This window comes from Pleurodeles waltl, chromosome 2_1 (genome assembly GCF_031143425.1).
Source record: "Pleurodeles waltl isolate 20211129_DDA chromosome 2_1, aPleWal1.hap1.20221129, whole genome shotgun sequence".
Classification (NCBI taxonomy): domain Eukaryota; kingdom Metazoa; phylum Chordata; class Amphibia; order Caudata; family Salamandridae; genus Pleurodeles; species Pleurodeles waltl.
This window is the reverse complement of record NC_090438.1, coordinates 507,955,983-507,975,626: the sequence shown is the minus strand read 5'-3', so window position 1 is coordinate 507,975,626 and position 19,644 is coordinate 507,955,983. Positions and strand designations below refer to the sequence as shown.

General features: G+C 45.6%; 1 protein-coding gene across 1 annotated transcript in view; it reads left to right on the top strand.

The window, feature by feature from the left end:
* Positions 1 to 19,644, top strand: part of LOC138265814 (zinc finger protein 70-like) — a 244,651-nt gene that overhangs the window by 158,669 nt on the left and 66,338 nt on the right. The gene's annotated exons all lie outside the window — the stretch shown is intronic.

The following is a 19,644-nucleotide window of genomic DNA, read 5'->3' as shown; positions in this document are numbered from 1 at the left end:
TTTAGATTAACTGTAGTATAAATTATTTTACAACATCAAAATGTAATGAATCATTCTGCCATCAAAAGGCGATGTATGAAATGCTGAATTCTTTAAAGGCTGATTCCCTGAGGTGGGTATTTGGAGGGGGGTATGTGTATATACATATATATATATATATATATATATATATATATATATATATATATATATATATATATATATATAATATATATGTTCGATGGCATGTGTAGCTGCACATACATTTGCTGTGCACATCCCGCCATCTAGTGTTGGGCTTGGAGTGTTACAAGTTGTTTTTCTTCGAAGAAGTCTTTTTCGAGTCACGAGATCGAGGGACTCCTCCCCTTTCAGCTCCATTGCGCATGGGCGTCAACTCCATCTTAGATTGTTTTCTTTCCGCCATCGGGTTCAGACGTGTTCCTTTTCGCTCCGCGTTTCGGTCCGGAAAGTTAGTTAAAATCTCTGAAAATTTGACGGTATTGTTCGCGTTCGGTTTCGGGTTAGTTACAACAAATCGACACCGAATTTTGAAGAGCTCCGGTGGCCCTTCGGGGTTTTCGATTCCCCGGCGGGGCCTGGTCGGCCCGACCGCGTGCGTCTTCAAGGCTAATGGAACGGACCCCATTCCGCTTCTGCCCCAAATGTCACAACAAGTATCCTTATACAGATCAGCATCTGGTCTGTAATTTGTGTTTGTCTCCAGAACACAAAGAGGATACCTGTGAGGCCTGTCGAGGAAGACGCTAAGAGACCGAAGAGCAAGAAGACTACAAATGGCGTCGGCGCCGACAGGACACCAACACTTGGAAGAAGAAGAAGAAGCCTTCTCCATCGCGGATTCGGACTCGGATGAGGTCGATCACGAACAGACGCCGAAAACTGTGAGTAAGACGTCACAACACAAAACTCACGGAAAAACCACTGAAGCCCATGGGACGCCACCGCCAGCAGGCCATGGCTTAACCCGAAAAATAGGTGACCGACCATCGGCACCGAAAAAGGGCATGCATGTCGAAGTCATCCGACTCTGGTTGAGATACCGGCACAGAGCAGACTCGACCCCGAGACACCGGGCCAGAGCAATCTCGACACCAAGAGGGCGGCACCGAAATGAGTCGGCATTGAGAGATCAGTACACCGAAAATCAAAAAAGTGTCTTCGGAGCCGAAAAGACTGCCGAAAAAGTTTCCATACCGAAACATCCGGCCTCGGAACCGAAATCGAGTTCCTACACCGAGGAACAGGGCCTGTCCTCACAGATGCAAGGACACAGATTCGGACAGGAACTAGAGGCAGGGGAGCCAGATTACACTCAAAGAAGGCTCCACATTCAAAAAGACACAGGGAAGATAAGTACTGTCCCTCCAATCCGAATGAAAAGAAAACTTGCCTTCCAAGAGAAAGACAAGCAGCCACAGGCAAAGGTGGCAAGACAAGTAACTCCACCACCATCTCCACAACGCTCACCACAACCATCACCGGTAGCCACTCCACCAATGATGCAGTCCCCAACTCATACAGGGATGAGTCAGGATGATCCCGACGCATGGGATCTTTATGATGCGCCTGTATCAGATAACAGTCCTGACTGTTATCCAGCGAGACCGTCACCACCTCAGGACAGTACTGCCTACACACAGGTGGTGTCAAGAGCAGCTGCGTTTCATAATGTCACCCTGCACGCAGAACATATATAGAGGATGACTTTCTCTTTAACACACTGTTGTCCACACATAGCCAGTACCAGAGTCTCCCTATGATACCAGGAATGCTCAAACACTCCAAACAAGTGTTTTAGGAGCCTGTGAAAGGCAGGGCCATTACTCCAAGGGTGGAGAAAAAGTACAAACCGCCACCAACAGACCCTGTGTACATCACGCAGCAATTAACACCAGACTCAGTGGTAGTAGGGGCAGCTCGCAAAAGGGCGAACTCACACACCTCAGGAGACGCCCCACCACCAGACAAGGAAAGTCGCAAGTTCGACGCTGCGGGGAAAAGGGTTGCGGCACAGGCAGCCAACCAATGGCGCATTGCCAACTCACAGGCATTGCTGGCGAGATATGATAGGGCTCATTGGGACGAGATGCAACATTTCATAGAACACCTGCCCAAAGAGTTCCAAAAAAGAGCACAACAAGTGGTGGAGGAAGGCCAGAGTATCTCCAACAATCAGATACGTTCAGCAATGGATGCAGCTGACAGCTGCTAGGACTGTAAATACAGCAGTGACCATACGGAGGCACGCATGGCTACGCACCTCAGGATTCAAGCCGGAAATACAACAAGCTGTCCTGAATATGCCCTTTAACGGACAACAGTTGTTTGGGCCGGAAGTGGACACTGCTATCGAAAAACTTAAAAAGGACACAGATACGGCCAAAGCCATGGGCGCACTCTACTCCCCACAGAGCAGAGGCACATTTCGGAAATCACATTTTCGAGTGGGGTTTCGGGGACAGAGCACAGAACCCTCACCCTCACAAACAAGACCCACTTATCAAAGTCAATATCAGCGGGGACGTTTTCGGGGACAATACAGAGGGGGACAGTTCCCAAAGAGTAGAGGGAAGTTCCAGAGTCCCAAAACTCCACAAAATAAACAGTGACTTCAACGTCACAAATCCCCAACACATAACACCAGTTGGGGGGAGACTAACCAATTTCTACAACAACTGGGAAGAAATAACAACAGACATGTGGGTCCTAGCCATTATCCAGCATGGTTATTGCATAGAATTTCTACAATTCCCTCCAAATGTCCCACCGAAAACACACATGTCCAAACAACACATGGATCTCTTACAATTGGAGGTCCAAGCGTTGTTGCAAAAAGATGCAATAGAGCTAGTACCAATTAATCAGAAAGGAACAGGAGTTTACTCCCTGTACTTTCTCATACCCAAAAAAGACAAAACTCTAAGACCTATCCTAGATCTCGGAACATTAAACATATACATCAAATCCGATCACTTTCACATGGTGACACTGCAAGACGTCATCCCATTGCTCAAACAACAGGACTACATGACAACACTAGACCTCAAGGATGCATATTTCCATCTACCTATACCACCCTTCCCACAGAAAGTACTTAAGGTTTGTAATCCAAGGGGTACATTACCAGATCAAAGTGTTGCCATTCGGGATAACAACAGCGCCAAGAGTTTTTACAAAATGCCTGGCAGTAGTGGCAGTGCATGTCAGAAGGCAGCAAATACATGTGTTCCCGTACCTAGACGATTGGTTAATCAAAACCAATACGCAAGAACGGTGTTTACAACACACAAAGTATGTCATAGAAACCCTTCACAAGCTAGGTTTCTCACTCAACTACAACAAATCACACCTACAGCCGTGTCAAATACAACAATACTTAGGAGCAACAATCAACACAACAAAAGTGATTGCCACTCCAAGTCCACAAAGGGTACAGGCATTTCAAAACGTAATACAAGCCATGCACCCAAAACAAAAGTTACAGGTAAAGATAGTGATGAAGCTACTAGGCATGATGTCCTCATGCATAGCCATTGTCCCAAACGCAAGATTACACATGCGGCCCTTACAACAGTGCCTAGCATCACAATGGTCACAAGCAAAGGTTCAACTTCAACATCTAGTGTTGATAGACCGCCAAACATACACCTCGCTTCAATGGTGGAACACTATAAATTTAAACCATGCCAAGCCATGGGCGTGCTCTACTCCCCACAGGGCAGAGGCACATTTAGAAAGTCACAATTTAGAGGGGGTTTTCGAATGCAAACACCAGAGCCTTCCACCTCGCAAACTAGACCAACCTATCAGGCACAATACCAGAGGGGAGGGTTTTGTGGCTCATATAGAGGAGGACAATTCCCAAGAGGAAGGGGAAAGTTCCAGACACCTAAAACAAGCCAAACCAAACAGTGACTCCAATGTCACAAAACCACAACACTTAACACCAGTCGGGGGGAGACTTACCGCATATTATCAGAACTGGACACACATTACCACGGACGCATGGGTCCTAGCCATTATCCAACATGGTTATTGCATAGAATTCACAAATTTTCCACCAGATGTGCCCCCAAGGGCATACAATCTGTCCAAACAACACTTAGACCTATTACAAATAGAGGTCCAAGCACTATTACAAAAACAAGCTAGTACCCAACCATCAGAAAGGAACAGGTGTCTACTCACTATATTTCCTAATTCCAAAGAAGGACAAAACGTTAAGACCTATCTTAGATCTCTGAACACTGAGGGGGTCATTTCAACCTCGGCAGTCTTTTTTGAAGACCGCGGAGGTACCGCCGTGTGGAAGACCGCAAGTGGTGGCGGTTTTCCACTCGGCCTATTATGACCGTTGGCAGCTTTCCGTCCTTTTACCGACGGTGAGCCGCCAACAGCCATACTGGCGGGAGGCGGGGAAGTGGAGGTTGCTCCACCTCCACCACCACGCCAACAGAACACCGCCCAGCGAATCACGTCCTGTGATTCGGCGCGGTGGTGTTCTGTTGGCGGTGTGGTGTCAGCAGAGCTGCCCCCATGGCTCCCGTCCCCTCCCGGAGGATCGACGGAACAGGTAAGTCGATCGTCCGTTAGGGGAGGGGGGTGGGGGGTGTTGTGTGGGTGCATGGGGGTGTGCGTGTGTGTATGTAGAGGGGGTGTGTGAGTGCGTGTATGCTTGCGGGGGTGTTGTGTCTATGGAAATGAGTGCGTGTATGTCTGTGGGTATGTCTGTATGGATGTGTGCGTGCATGTCTGAATGTGGGTGTGCGTGTCTGACTGCGTGTGTGGATGTTGGCATGTATGTCGGCGTGTGTGCTTGTAAGGGTGTAGGTGGTGCCTGTGTGCGTGTCGTGTGGGTATGGGTGATGTGATGTTGGGGGTCGGGGTGGGGAGGGGGGCCCTGCCGCCTTTGGGGGGTGGCAGGGATGGTGGGGGGTGTAGGGGAGGGAGTCGGGGTGGGGGAGACCCCTATCAGTGCCAGGGAAGGAATTCCCTGGCACTGATAGTGCTTACCGCCGTGGATTTCATGGTGGTTCAAACCGCTGGAAATCCATGGCGGTAAGCCGGGTCCAAATACCGCCGGCGGTATAGTGACGGCCGCCGGGCTGGAGACCCAGGTCTCTAGCCCAGCGGGCGGAACGGAAAACCGGCGGATGACCATGGCGGAAACCTCCATGGTCATAGTTCCCCAAAGTAAGACCGCCAGCCTGTTGGCGGTCTTACCGCCGGTTTAACACCGATCGCCAGGGTTGTAATGACCCCCTGAATCTCTTCATCAAGTCAGACCACTTCCACATGGTAACACTTCAAGACGTGGTTCCCTTACTAAAAAAGGAGGACTACATGTCAACATTGGATCTCAAGGACGCGTACTTCCACATACCCATCTATCCTTCTCACAGAAAATACTTAAGGTTTTGTAATACACGGCGTACACTATCAATTCAAAGTGTTACCGTTCGGATAACAACAGCCCCAAGGGCATTCACAAAATGCCTAGCAGTAGTAGCCGCTCATATAAGGAGACAGCACATGCACGTATTCCCATACTCCGACGACTGGCTAATAAAAACCAACACTCAACAACATTGTCTTCTTCACACGCAGTACGTTATAGAACCTCTACACAAACTAGGGTTCTCTATAAATTACCAGAAATCACATCTGCAACCATCCCAAATACAACAATACTTGGGAGCAACACTCAACACACAAAAAGCAATTGCCACTCCAAGTCCACAAAGGGTCCAAGCGTTCCAAAATATAACAGCAAGCATACAGTCAAACAAACACTACCCAGTAAGGTTTGTAATGAAACTTCTAGGCATGATGTCCTCATACATAGCCATTGTCCCAAACGCAAGATTACACATGCGGCCCTTACAACAGTGCCTAGCAAAACAATGGACACAAGCACAGGGTCAACTTCAAGATCTAGTGTTGATAGACCGCCAAACACACCCTTCAATGGTGGAACCCTATAAATTTAAACCAAGGGCGGCCATTCCAAGACCCAGTGCCTCAAGCCGTGATCACAACAGATGCTTCCATGATGGGGTGGGGAGCACACCACAACAAGCACAGCATACGGGGTCAATGGGACAATCAACAAAAACAACTTCCTATAAATCATTTGGAACTGCTAGCAGTGTTTCTAGCATTAAAAGCATTTCAACCACTGGTAGCCCACAAACACATTCTTGTCAAAACCGACAACATGACAACAATGTATTATCTCAACAAACAGGGGGGGGGACACTCGTCACAACTGTGTCTCTTAGCACAAAAAAATTGGCATTGGGCAATTCACAATCGCATTCGCCTGATAGCACAATACATCCCAGGCATTCAGAACCAGTTAGCCGACAATCTCAGTCGAGATCAACAGCAAAACTCACGAATGGGAAATTCATCCCCAGATCCTTCAGGATCACTTTCTACGCTGGGGAACACCAAAACTAGACCTATTCGCAACAAAAGAAAACGCAAAATGACAAAACTTCGCGTCCAGGTACCCACACCCTCAATCCAAGGGCAATGCGTTATGGATCAGTTGGTCAGGGATATTTGCTTACGCTTTTCCCCCTCTCCCACTCATTCCTTATCTGGTCAACAAACTAAGTCAAAACAAACTGAAACTAATACTTATAGCACCAACCTGGGCTCGCCAACCGTGGTACACAACACTGTTGGACTTATCAGTAGTACCTCACATCAAATTACCAAACAAACCAGATCTGTTAACACAACACAAACAACAGATCAGTCACCCAAATACAGCATCGCTCAATCTAGCAATCAGGCTCCTGAAGTCTTAGAATTTGGACATTTAAACCTAACACAAGAATGTATGGAGGTCATTAAACAAGCTAGAAAACCTACGACAAGACATTGTCACGCAAACAAATGGAAAAGATTTGTTTACTACTGCCACACTAATCAGATTCAACCACTACATGCTTCCACAAAGGACATTGTAAGCTACTTATTACACTTTAAAAAGTCTAATCTAGCATTCTCTTCCATTAAAATACATCTCACTGCAATATCTGCCTATCTGCAGATTACACATACAACATCGCTTTTTAGAATCCCAGTCATCAAAGCATTTATGGAGTGACTAAAAAGAATCATACCCCCAAGGACACCACCAGTACCTTCGTGGAACCTTAATATTGTATTAACACGACTTATGGGACCACCATTCGAATCCATGTACTCTTGTGAGATGCAATACTTAACTTGGAAAGTAGCCTTTCTAATAGCTATCACATCACTTAGAAGAGTAAGTGAGATACAAGCATTTGCTATTCAAGAACCCTTTATACAAATACATAAACATAAAGTGGTTCCCCGTACAAATCCCAAATTCCTACCAAAGGTCATATCACCATTCCACCTAAACCAAACAGTGGAACTCCCAGTCTTCTTTCCTCAACCAGACTCAGTAGCCGAAAGAGCCTTACATACATTAGACTTAAAGAGAGCACTAATGTATTACATTGACAGAACAAAACAATTTTGTAAAACAAAAGAATTGTTTGTAGCCTTCCAAAAACCTCATGCAGGTAATCCTATATCCAAACAAGGCATCACCAGATGGATAGTTAAATGTATTCAAACTTGCTATATTAAAGCAAAAAGAGATCTACCTATTACACCAAGAGCACATTCCACTAGGAAAAAAGGCGCCACAATGGCTTTTCTGGGGAATATACCTATGACAGAAATTTGTAAGGCAGCCCCTTGGCATACGCCTCATACATTCACTAAGCATTACTGTGTAGATGTGTTAGCAACGCAACAAGCCACAGTAGGACAGGCTGTATTAAGAACATTATTTCAGACAACTTCAACTCCTACAGGCTAAGCCACCGCATTTTGGGGAGATTACTGCTTATTAGTCTATGCACAGCATGTGTATCTGCAGCTACACATGCCACCAAACGGAAAATGTCACTTACCCAGTGTACATCTGTTCGTGGCATGAGACGCTGAAGATTCACATGTGCCCTCCCACCTCCCCGGGAGCCTGTAGCCGTTATTAGTTGAATGAAAATTGTAAATTTGTAAATAAATATTATTTTAATACACATTATGTACATACATACCTACTCCATTGCAAGGGCACATCTAGTATATTCACAACTCCTACCTCACCCTCTGCGGGGAAAACAATCTAAGATGGAGTCGACGCCCATGCGCATTGGAGCTGAAAGGGAGGAGTCCCTCGGTCTTGTGACTCGAAAAGACTTCTTCGAAGAAAAACAACTTATAACACTCCGAGCCCAACACTAGATGGCAGGATAATGCACAGCATGTGAATCTGCAGCGTCTCATGCCACGAACAGATGTACACTGGGTAAGTGACATTTTCCATATATGATATAATTTATGTGAATAAAAATTATTATGGGACAATAAGCCGTTATGTGGAACAAGTGTACTAAGAAAAACAGGTTGATGAATTCATTACCACAGTGCTCAACTCAGGTTCCATGTTATTACCTCAGAACCGCTTATCTGACTTCAGAAAACAATATTTATTGTCTGAAAGATTCATTCTAAATCAGTTGGTAGAACAAATACATGTGACCATGCTCAAAAGACCTAGGGCCTGATTACGACCTTGGCGGGGGGGATTACTACGTCACAAACTTGACAGATATCCCACCCGCCGTATTACAAGTTCCATTATATCCTATGGAACTTGTAATACAGCGGACAGAATATCCGTCACATTTGTGATGGAGTAATCCCCTCCAGCAAGTTGCAGTCAGTCCCTTAGTACTTTTGATTGTATCTAATGTATGGATTTACCCATTCGTGTTCTAGATTTAATCAGATAGCTTTGTTTATAACTACTGCACATGAAAAACAACATGTCTGTTTTCACAAGTGCCTTGCAAAAACAGGCCTAGAAAAATCATAAGTGTTATTAGACTTGCAGATCTAATGACTTTAATATTCCACCCAATCTAATTGTAATCCTCTTGATCCATAAACTGGTCCAAATTGTGTGATCTTAGGCAAACATTTTATATCCTCAAGTTGCCATTTTCTTCATTGTAGGAGGCTGGCCTGGTTTGTAGTGGGTACCTTGGGTATTTACACCTTATACCAGGTCCAGTTATCCCTTGTTAGTGAAATGTAGTAGTGTTATAGCAGCTTAGGCTGATAGAGGCAGCTGTAGCAGAGCAGTTTAGGCTGAACTAGGAGACATGCAAAGCTCCTGCAATACCACTATAGTTACACAGTACTTACACACAATAAAAGGCAATACTCAGTGTTACCAAAAATAAAGGTACTTTATTTCAGTGACACAAGGCAAAAAATATCTTAGAGGCAATACTCCTTCTGGAGGTAAGTATTATACACAACATATACACTGGACACCAAAATCATGTACATAAATAGTCATAGGATAGTGCTAACAATAGAACATACCATAGAATGCAATAGGAAGAAATAGGCCTGGGGCAACACAAACCATATACTAAGGAAGTGGAATGGAAATCATGAATTCCCCCCAGGCAAGTGTAGTGGAGGAGGATCGCTGAGAGTGTAAGAAAACACCAAAGGTAAGTAAAATACCCCACCCCAGAGACCAGAAAAATAGGAGTAAAATACTGCAAGTTTCTTTAGGATACACTACAAGTCATGATTAGAGTTATTGCAAGAACCACGCAAGACTGCAAGCAACAATTTGTTGATTCCTCGACCTGAAGACCTGTGAAGAGAGGAGACCAAGTCCAGAAGTCGCAGAATATTCCAGGAAGGACAGGAGCCCCTGCCAACCTAGAAGATGGTGCAAAAGAGGATTCTCCGGTTAGAAGAAGTCATCAGAAAAGCACCAAAGAAGATAGCTGCGGGTTCCTGCGTGATGCAAGTGATGTCCCATGTGGAGATGTTGGATGCAGGTGAGTTGCAGTGCTGGATTCATCCAACAAGCCTTGGTTCAAGCAATGTCACGGATTGCGTCAAAATGGTGCTGCCTGGACCCAGGAGGCACCTGGGGGCCTCAACTTGGACTGAGGAGGCAGAGGGGGGCTCCCAACACTGGAGGGAATCCACAGATGACCAGGCAGGACCCACGGAGGTCCCAGGACACGGGGACAAACAAGGTGCAAATTGCAGTTGTTGCAGCACTACAAATGAAGGTCCCACGCCTCCGGAGAACAACTCAGCAAGTTGAGCATCACAGAATAGAGTGCTGGGAACCAGGCTGTGTATGAAGGATTCTTGCAAATAGTGCACAGAGACCTCAGGAGGTGAAGATGATGCGGTGCACAGAGGTACTTTCGCAACCAGGGAAGGAAAGCTCTTACCTCCTCCAAATTTGGACAGTTGGACCTTAGGACAGTCTGTGTCAAAGGGGTCCACCACCTGTGTTACAAGGAGCTCGCCCGTCATCAGGAGAGGAGTACCAGAGAACTGATCGTCGTTTTAGAAGGTGCCTGCTGGAGCAGGGAAGTGACTCCGTCACTCCACAGGACATTTCTTCGGTCCTTCTGGTGCAGGGTGAAGACAGGGAGTCCCCAGAGCGTGCACACCATGGAAACTGTTGCAGTTGCTGGCTGGAGCTGAAGTTTCAGAGTCGCAGTAGCCTTTCTGGTTCCTTGAGCAGTCTGCGGTTGATTCGAGGTCAGAGGATGAAGCAGGAGTTGAAGAGGATTCCTGGAGGAAACTTGCAAGCCAAATCTGAAGAGGAACCCACAGGAGAGACCTTAAATAGCCCGGAGAGGGCGATTGGTTAGCTAACCAGGTATACACCTATCAGTAGGGGTCTCTAACGTCACCTGCTGACACTGGCCACTCAGAGGCCTCCAGAGTGTCCCCACACTTCGGAAAACAAGATGGCTAACACCAGGGACACACTGGAGGAGGTCAGGGCACCACCCCTGGGGTGGTGATGGACAGGGGAGTGCTCACTCCCCTTTCCTTTGTCCAGTTTTGCACCAGAGCAGGGACTGGGGGGTCACTGAAACGGTGTAGACTGGTTTATGCAAGGATGGCACTATCTGTGCCCTTCAAAGCATTTCCAGAGGCTCTTGGAGGCTTTCCCTCCCAAGCCTGTACCACCTGTTTCCAAAGGGAGAAGCTGTAACACCCTCCTCCCAGAGGAAATGCTTTGTTCTGCCTTCCTGGGACTGAGCTGCTCAGACCCCAGGAGGGCAGAACCCTGTCTGTGAGGTGGCAGCAGCTGTAGCTGCAGTGCAAGTCTCAGAGAGCTGGTTTAGCAGTACTGGGGGTCCATGGTGGACCACCCAGGGTGCATGGGATTGCCCCCCCCCAATACCAGATTTGGAATGAGGAGGTAATTCCATGATCTTAGACACCTTACATGGCCATATTCGAAGTTACCATTGTGAAGCTACATATAGGTATTGACCTATATGTAGTGAACACATGTAGTGGTATCCCTGCACTCACAAAATACGGGGAACTGGCCCTGGACAGTGGGGGCACCTTTGCTAGTGCAAAGGTGCCCTCACACTTAGTAACTTTGCACCTAGCCTTCAATAAATGACATATAGGTGACTTATAAGTTACTTAAGTGCAGTGAAAATGGCTGTGAAATAGTGTGTGCACTATTTCACGCAGGCTGCAGTGGCAGTCCTGTGAAAAGGTTTGTCTGAGCTCCTTATGGATGGCAAAATAAATGCTGCAGACCATAAGGATCTCCTGGAACCCCAATGCCCTGGGTACCTAGGTACCATATACTAGGGAATTATATGGGGGGGGGGGTCCATTGTGCCAATTGGAATTGGTAAACTAAGGCACTAAACTATAGTGACTAATTTTGAAGCAGAGAGAGCATAATCACAGAAGTTCTGGTTAGCAGAACTTAAGTGACACAGTTAAGCACTACTGACAACACACGCATTAGGCCACAAACTATGAGCACTGAGGACCTGACCCGCAGGATCCCAGTGAGACAGGCAAAACATACTGACATACAGGTAGAAATCGGGGGTAATATGCCAAGAAAGATGGTATTTTCCTACATTTATCACTGGAGTACAGTTTTACTGATACAACTATGTAACGTACAAATGATAATTCGATTTCAGCAAATGTATATCATTTGCACATCATTAAATAAAGTGTTCTGATTTGTTTTGATCCTATTAAAATATTTGTTTCCATCACACATAAGAATTAAAAAAAAAAAATGCTTTCCCAACTACTGAAGTATATTTAGATATATGTACAGTTCATCTCCAAGATATTTAGATGATTTCTAGAAAACAAAAACTGACATCCTATAGCCTTTCATTGCCCTCAGTATGATTGTCAGACAGCTCTGTACTTTTGTTTTGTTACTGCAAATTTTAGGATTTTATAAACATTACCTCCAGGATAAAATAGGGAACTATCTGTAAGAAGACATAAGCTGACATCACACCTCTGTCTTGGAACACACAGCGAATGTAACAAGAAAGTCATCTTTATTGTTCTTTCACTTTCTTAAATAAAAGAACTCCTGTTCTTTTTCAGCTTGAGTCTTTGCCAGACTGGGCCAGCAGTTCCTAAAAGTAGCTGGCCCTGATAACATCTGACTCGCCATAGCGTGTGGGTGAGTAGATTTCTCGAGGCCTGAACAGTGTCAGTTCAGTGCTCAACTTAGACATTAGTCATAATATAGGTGTGGCGACCAATAGGCGGCACATCACTTTTCACACCTTTGGATTGTGTATGGACTAACTGGCCTTTCAGAGTTTGATCACATTTGTTTGTGAAACGTGGTGGTGATGCAGTGTGGGGGCCTGAACTGATGATTTTCCAATATTTCTTATCACTTTTCATATCTAATTAGATGAATGGTTAAAAGTAGTGATGACGTTGATGTAATCTTTTGGGGCCATTGAGCCAGTTTCTATTATATTGTCTCTGGGATTATGAAGAAATCATTTAAGTTCTTGTTTAACAATCTTGCGTGGGCATCAACTCGCACATAATTTATCCATCATATCATATGTTCTTGTGCGGAGTTAGTTATCCCTGTATATCAGAACTTGCCTGAATAGTACCTTCTGGCATTGATAACTGGGAAGAAAACTAAACTCTAGTAGAACAGTGCAAGCGCTTGGTTTACAGTGCATTGTGATTTCAAGAATCCTTCCTAATGGACAAATTGTCAGACCCAGAAAAGTAACTAACTCTCGACTGTATGACCAATTAAACGAGGAATGACCATCCAGGGATGTTAATACAGAAAGATAACTTGTCACATAAGTGGCTTTGGACCATATACTCAGCATATACTTAACATAGCATTGGCCACGTGTTGAGTTTAACTCTGATAGTATTGAAATCCATCTGAATGTTTTGAGATGGCAAAACTATAGTATAAAATGCTACAAAAAGGGTATTTTCTTCTTCTTTGATTATGCTCATAGAAACACAGTTGGGGTGAATGTAGGAACTTGTTCACAGCTGTATTTGTTTGCCTCTTGGCTCTAGCTGACCTGAGGGACAATTCATGGAGACTATTAGCTAAAAATTAGCATCCACAACCATCTTGGTTCCACATTAGTTCACCCTTCTGTAGCAGTAAAAGTAGAGTATAGAATATTCCCAACTCAAGTTGTTAACCAGATAGACTGAATTTGACTGCAGAGGATACCCATGCTGGAGATCGTTATCACAAATAAGTAACATATTTATCTACAGCAGGGAATTCCAAATAGACTTAAATCCTTTGACTTTGTTGGCAGTCAGGGCCCTTCTTAAGGGCATGCCCAACGGGAGAGTGTGATCCTAATTAAAAACCCAATTTCAGATTGTTATCTAGGGGTGTTGGTTGACTCTCTTGTATCTTATTAAATCACTTTTGTGAATGCTAGGAGAGTGTGTTTGCCAAATGTAAGAGACATTGAAAGATATTGATGCCATTTTTACTCATGACCAACAGTACTTAAAACCATCCCTCCTGCTTAATGTGTTATATTAAAGCAGTGCCCCTCATGAACAAAAGAGCACATCCTTTTTGCAGTCACTTTTGTTGTTTGGCGCCAAAGGTCTCTTACATATAAAAACAAAATTTGGGATAGAGTGAAAACTAAATCATTCATTCTAATATATTTGAAAGCTTGGGGCTGAGTGTGGATCCCATGCCAAAGAAGTTTCATTATATCCAGTTGAGCTTCCACAGTCATTCAATCTTTATCGTGTTGGTCATAGGTTTTGCTCAATATCTATATACACATTGAACTCTTTTATGAAGTCATTTAAAACATTCACCTCAAAACATACAGACATGTATTTCTTTCTTTCATTGTTTTATAAAGAATCAGCCCTTATCTTGCAATAAGGTCTGTATGCTGAGGTTGCAAATAACATGTAGAAAAATATACAATTGTTGTTCTGTGTAGGTAATAACTGGTTGTACAGGTAAAGTGCATAGCACCACTGACATTCTTTGATCATGCTACAAGCGCAGCCTTAAGGAAAGGATATAATGGGCTCTCACAATTCTGAGGAATGAGATGAGGGAGTGAAAGAAACGTGTTTCATCAATGTGGAGATAAAATGGTAAGATTTCCCAGTATTAAAGTTACATTTTCTTTGTCTTAGTTAACACACATGTGTAAATGAAGTAGAACCTGTTAAACGTGTTTCAATGTGTCCTTGATGTTGCCGTGTTTATTATTTTTTTTGTATTGTGATTCATGGGCATTGCCTGAATAAAACTTAAAATAACTTTTGCCAAAGCAGCACTATGACAGATAAATTCAAACTTTGTACGTCCGTTTTTACATTATGTGCCCCCGAAAGATAGTAACTTTGACAACAAAGTTGAAAGTCCATCAAAACACTTGACGTACTATTAAAAAAGAAGCATTGGTAAAGGCAACAAGTTTGGCTATGATATGATAAAGTATTTAAACACAAACATTAAGTCACGTTTTAGCACCTATTTGCTTTGCCTGTAGTAAAAAGGGATAGTTTTCTCTATAGAATATTTATTAGGAAATAGAATAGAATGTGGCAAACACTATGATTATTGTGTTTGCTTTTCACATGTATACTAGTCTGTCACGCATTCCAGTTGAAGCACTTCCTAGATGGTTGAGGAATACCTTCAAACAGTTTCTGAAATAAATCATTAATTGTCTTCGATGCACATGTGCTGTCAAGCCATACCTGAAATTTCAGTCATTTTACAATACTGTATTAATACATCAGTGCTAAAAGAGATGCAATTTTTTCAACTCTTTTCCATTCGTTTTGATAAAACATGCAATTTGTCTTCACCAATTATGTATTGCATTGCTATTCAGTGGTAAATGTATTTGTCTCTCCCTACCACTCTGTCATAAGCAAAAATAATATATGGATTGTCTTTCGAATGCACACAACCTTAAGCTTTTATGTCCATGTATGTACACAATCCATATGTGAAAAGGCTTGTGCAGAAACAAAATTCAATGCATGAAGTTGTGAAGGAATAGGCTGGTATCGTTTGAAACATTTTGAAACCATCCTAAAGATAGGAGACCTACCTGACAGAAACGGAGAATACATTGCATATTTTTTACATATTCAGTGAAAGTGAACACAATGGGGGTGCACAGGAGTAGCAGTATTTAGCAAGGAAGCAAAGATAAGCTGAAAGAAGGTTCATAGAACTCTGATTGTGGCACACGGAAAGGGAGTTGCAAGACAAGATACATAGGTTGGTGTATCTGATTTCATCTGAAAGTATTGTCTCAAAATTCACCCCCCACCCATCTCAGGCTAGAAAATTGTGACTTACTGCTGACGTTCCAACTCTTCTTTTTATGTCTCACCTACCAGACAGAGCAAGCTGTCAACTAAAGAAAATCTATTGTCCTCCTACCATGGGCTTAGAGCCTGCTTACAGCTTACCGTTTAGTTGGCTTTACTGTCACTCTCATTTACTTGTTTTTTTAACTTTGTTAGTTTGTCTGGGCTTTGCTTTCTCTTCTTGTTTATCCCTCCACTGGAGCATGGCCATATCACCTGTGTCCTTCTGCTTTTTACTTTCTTTTTGATTAGGCTTTCCATGAAAGTGCATGCATTTTTCAGCTTTCTTCTTGTGTACTTTTGTTCCACACGCTGCTGTGCTTCATGTTGCTCACTCTTGCTCGTGTACTTCTCTCCTTCCACCATCCGTGTTGTGCTTGCCTTAATGTGCTTGTCTCCCTGCGTCCCCTCTCCTACCTGCATGCTTCTCCACGTTGTTCTGTCTCTTTCGCATATGTTTTGTACTTCTCCCCTGCCCCGTGTTGCTTCTGCCACCCCGCCCTCCATGTTGCTTTCCCTAACCTGCACTCTGTGTGGCTCCTCCCCCCAACCCTGTGTGTTGCCTCCTCCACCCACGTCCGCCATGTTGCTTCCCCCACCTGCTTTTGAAATAAAAAATACATCTGATGGAGACTTCTAGTTGCAGATTCCTTACCTTAGAATTTCCCCCAGGCGTCAGACTGAAGTGTCAGGTTCAAATGTAGGCGCTGCCTCGGCACAGTGACGTCAAATCTTTTCTTTCCTCGCCACGCGCTGATCCGGAGACTGGTCTCAACACTTTTGTGGAATTTTGTGATGACTGTTGGTGCGTCTAAGACCGGATTTAAGCCGTGCGAGGATTGTCACCGAATGATGTTGGTGACAGATCCTTATCGGGTCTGTTTGTGGTCTCTGGAGCACGACCACAACCCGAAGTTGTGCTCAGAGTGCTGGGCCATGCACCCGAATGCTTTAAGGGAGCAATCCCTAAAGCTAATGGCAGCCCGGCACTCAACATCGCATCGCTCCCAGTCTTGTTTGAGAGGAAGGTCTCGAGACCGGCCGCAGAGTCACCACCACTCGTCATCCTCAAAGTCATCGGGACATTCGGGTAAGAAAAAGAAGAAGTCGAAGAAGGCCAGGCATTCTTCGACTTCACCCCATCGCTTAGACGATGCAACATGAGAAGAGCACCAAGGCTCTAGGCCTCTGTCCGCGGAGCCTACTACTGAGTCTTCTCCACGCCTCCCCAACTTTCCAGGAGCCAGAGCAACCCCTGAACAGTGAAAACAATTTTATGAGGCCATGCGTCTCATTTTCTTTCAGTATGAACTCCCTGTGGCACCTTCAGGGCCTGGGGAGTTGGAGGGGGGACCTTCGGGTTCTGTGCCAGCAGCTCCAGCTACGGCTACCGAGCGATCCTCCAGATCTGTGTCCGGATCCGCGCCAGTCACATCACTGAGCCCTTCCCGGGCAAAGTCATCGACTCTCACAACGTCGGTTGGGCCCACAATTGATGTCGACCCGATCCTGATCCTCGACGACCCAGAGACGGAACAGAGTAGGGCGACGCCGCTTCCGACTTTGATGGAGCCTAGCTACCACAGGTTGGATTCAAACCCTTTTTTCTATGGGTATTCCCCGGATAGGGAATCAAAAAGACTGTACCATCTGGGGAAGAAGATGTTTTTTTTCCTCCAGTCTGGCATTGTGGTCAGTGAACACCACATGCCTCTTGGGCCGTTATACCCTCTCTTTGTGGGACATGTTCTGCTGCAGATCCCGGAGGAGGCCTGTGCGATCGATTCTAGCCTGTTGCCGACGGGAAAGACACGGCCAAGTTCACCATTCGATCTGGGCTGGACATGACCAACTCCCAAGGTAGATCGGTTGCGTCAACAGTGTCATTATGACACCACGCCTGGTTGAGAACTTCTGGTTTTTCGGGGGATGTCCAGCAGACCCTCATGCAGATGACCTTTGAGGGCTCTCATCTCTGCGGCGATAAGGCAGACTCGGCACTGGAGAGATTTAAGGATTTCCGTGCTACAGCTTGGTCCCATGGACTTTCCACTGGCCCTCGTCCACAACCGTCTGCCTTTCACCCCTTTTTGTGGCCACAGGATGGGCTCCCTGCCGCATCCCTTCCCCAGCCACTAATGGCATTCAGCTTCTGCGTGGCTGGGGATGCAGAACCCCACGAGCTCGTGGGACAGGGAACCAGAGGTCTGCTTAGTCCCCCCCACCCCGCTACAGCCTCCAAACCTTCCTAATCTGTCCCCCCCCACTTCCGCCCAGTTGACGGCAGTATATGCCATCACCAGCCCCACTGGAATTCCATCATGACGGACAGGTGGATTTTGCAGATCGTCCGAAGGGGCTACTCCCTTCCCCTCTGTCCATGCCTCCATCTTTTGGCCACCTGACGGAGGATTACTTGGCACTTCTCTGTGAGGAAGATGTGGCTCTCTTGGCCAGGGGGCCATAGAGAGTGTTCCTGCGCTAGAAGTAGGCTGTGGTTGATATTCCTGCTACTTTCTGGTGCCCAAAAAGGACAAGGGCTTATGCCCTCTCCTTGACCTCAGGACCCTCAGTCTCTTCCTCAGAAGGAAAAGTTCAAAATGCTCACCTTGGGTCAGGTCCTTTCTGCCTTGGACCCAGGAAACTGGATGGTGCAGTTGGATTTGCAAGACGCTTATTTTCATATCCCCGTCTTGCATCCCCACAGGTGTTATCTACGATTCATGGTAGGTCACGAGCACCTTAAGTTTACCTTACTCTTCCTCGGCCTTACCAGCACCCCTCGGGTGTTCACGAACGTGATGGCGATGGTTGCAGCTCATCTGGGTAGGTCGGGGATTTCAGTCTTCCCCCTACCTCGACGACTGGCTGTTGAAGGCAGATACGCCCCAGAAAGTCATCTCACACCTTCATACTACAGCGAACCAACTGCATTCGCTGGGGTTCACTATAAACGTGCTGAAGTCACACCTGACTCCCTCTCAGACGCTACCCTTCATTTGAGCTGTTCTAGGCACAGTGCAGTTTCAGGCTTTTCCTCCCGAGCAGTGAGTCCAGAATACTCAGGCTATGCTACCAACGTTTCAGCCTGTATCCTAGATTTCAGTGAGAATGACTCTGAGGCTACTGGGCCTCATGACCTCCTGCATCCTGCTGTTGACACATGCCAGATTGCATATGCAGGCTCTGCGGTTGGACCTGAAGTTCCAGTGGGTGAGCATCAGGGGAATCTCTCAGACATGGTCCAGATCTCAGAGGGCACTCTACAAGTTCTGCAGTGGTGGCCAACGAACCCAATTGGGTCTGAGGCAGATCCCTCTCCCTTCCTCTCCTGGATCTAACAGTAGTGACAGATGCATCACTCCTGGGATGGGGCAGCCACCTGGGAGTGGCAGCGATCAGAGGCATCTGGAATCTGGCAGAGTCTGGGCTCCACATCAGTCTGTTGGAGCTCTGGGCAATCAGACTAGCATTGAAAGCATTTATTCTCTCTCTCAAAAGGAAGGTAGTTCAGGTGTTCACAGACAACACTACCGCCATGTGGTACTGCACAGGCAGGGCCGAGTGGGGTCGTGGACAGTTTGTCAAGAGGATGTGCGCCTCTAGATGGGGCTGGAACAGCAGGGCATATCCCTGCTGGTTCAACATCTGGTGGGCTTCTTGAACGTCAGAGAAGACGAACTCAGCCAACAATTCTTAATCAATCACAAATGGCGTCTCCATCCACAAGTGGCGCAAGGTCTCCTTCAGCAGTGGGAAGAGCCTTGGTTAAATCTGTTTACCTACACAGAGAACGCATAATGTCCGCATTTTTTCATGCTGGAGATACCAAGATGTCACTCGCTCTGCAAAGCTTTCAGTATCCAG